The sequence below is a fragment of the Manacus vitellinus genome, unplaced genomic scaffold, assembly GCF_001715985.3.
Source record: "Manacus vitellinus isolate BGI_N305 unplaced genomic scaffold, ASM171598v3 scaffold_138_pilon, whole genome shotgun sequence".
Lineage (NCBI taxonomy): Eukaryota > Metazoa > Chordata > Aves > Passeriformes > Pipridae > Manacus > Manacus vitellinus.
Window position 1 is genome coordinate 265,821 of NW_021938994.1, and position 2,189 is coordinate 268,009.

Below are 2,189 nucleotides of genomic sequence, written 5' to 3' on the forward strand. Positions count from 1 at the left end.
GAAGGGGGGAAAACAATCTCTGCAGCAGGGCTGGTCTCTCTGCAGCGAGAAGGAGCTGTGGGGACGGTGGGAACCTGCCCCCAAGGGAGCGTTAAACCCATCGTTTCTCCCACGGGATCCCCAAAAACGCTGGAGAAGGGCAGGAGGAGCTGGACGAGGTTTTTGGAACGGGGTGTGGCTCCTGGCACGGGATGGTGAGGGATGCCAGAGGGGCAGCCAGGGAAAAGCACCCGACAAGGGGAGGGGGTGGAGGTGGACGCAGACATCTGAGCTGGATTTTGGGAGAGTCCAGAGCATCCCTGCGGCCTCCCTGGCCTGATATTCCCTGAGGGACCACACTGAGGGACCACCCAGAGACACCAGGAGCCCCCTCAGCACCCCTCTGATCCCTCCCAGCCTCGGCAATTCCTTGGGAATAAGGATGTCCCTGGAATGGATGTCCCTCATCCTTCCGACAGATGAGGATTAATTAACACAAGAAAAGCTCCAGAGGTGGAAATTCCAGCTGACTGGGAGAAAAGGGAAGAGTTTTAAGGAAGTGGAGCATTTCCCCAGCGCTTCCAGAGAGGGAAAGCCACGGGGGAAACTCCAGGGAAAACACACAGACACCCCCCAAGACCATGTGGGAAACTTCTGGATGCCACGTCCTCCCTCACCCGAGGGATTTACTGTTCCCTTCTCCATCACCGTCGAAATTCAGCCTGAAAAACAGAAGGGAAAAATATAATTATTAAGCCAGTGGTTTCTCCTTTGCTGCTTTTCTGGATGTAGATGATTCCTGGCAGGGAGGATGAGGTAATTAAGTGATCCTGATGTGGAACGACCCACGGAGTTCGGAAAGGGGCTTCTTTCAGGTGTCTGTCAGAAAACAGGGCCGAGGAAAACGGTTCCAAAGGAATCAAAAACACACTTGGAGCATCTGTCGGGGCTGATCAGCTCAAAAATGAGCTCCAGAGTGAGGGGGTCAGGGAACAGCACAGGGAGCTCGGAGCTGAGGGAGAGGATGGGGAGGAGAATGGGTTCCTGGCATCAGGGATTGCGCTGGATCACAGCCAGGAAAACCAGGAATTGGCCAAAAACTCGGCTCAGCATGATCAAAAAATCATCCTTTTGCAGGTGCAGAGGGAGGGGGGAGCGGGGATGAGTTTGTTCCCAGGGCCAGGAATATCCTGGCTGTGCTGGACAGGGGCTTTGTGCCAACATTTCAGGGAATCTTGGAATGGTTTGGGTTGGAAGGGCCATTAAAGATCACCCAGTTCCATGGGCAGGGACACCTTCCCCTATCCCAGGTTGCTCTTTTCCAGGCTGAACAATCCCAGCATTCCAGCCTTTCCTCCCGGCAGAGCTGCTCCATCCCTCCGGATCAACCCAGTGATCCTTTCAGTGCCGGAATCAAAGAATTCCTGCCATTTCCAACCTCCCCCCGGAGACGGGGAAAGGGCTGATCCTCCACCGGCTCCGGGAGCAGCAGCATCGTCTCCCATGGGACAGATCCAGCCCTGCCATCCCTGCCAGCCCACACACGCTCCAGGCTCCCAGCCAGCCACATTCCAGCCGCCTGGAATCACCTCAGCCAGCCTGGAATCACCTCAGCCAGCCTGGAATCACCTCCACCCGCTCCCAGGCTCAGCTGGCAGGGAAGGAGCTCCAAAACCAGGGGTGAAGGACCCAAAGCCACGCAGTTTTCCGCGAGGGGATTCAGGGTTTTTTTTTTCCCCGCTGCTCCCAGTTATTATCCGAGCTCTCCTGGACGGAGCGGGATGTGCCCGTGGGGCCTTTCCAGCAGAGGGAAGGACCAGGAGACATCCAAGAGCTTCTCCATCACCGGCGGAGAGAGAAAACGGGTCATTCCAGAGGGAGGGATCCGGCAGCTCCCAAGGCACCAGGGCTCTGATTCCAGCCCCCATTCCATGGGATACCCTCCCAACCCACCCAGGGCTCCTGTTTCTGGCAGCTCCTTCAGGTAACTGGAAGGCCGCAACGAGGTCACCCCAAAGAACATGCCCAACTCCCTCAGCCTTCCATCCCTTTAAATCGCCTCCCCCCCGAAACGGCAGCAGGGAGGAGCAAAACGGCGTTTTATTATTTATAAAACCCCCCCCAATTCCTTCTCTCTTCCGGAGCTCGCTGGCTGGCGGCCGTGGCGCTGTTTCGCCCTTCGGAAGCGCCGCTTTTTCTCAGCACAGGCC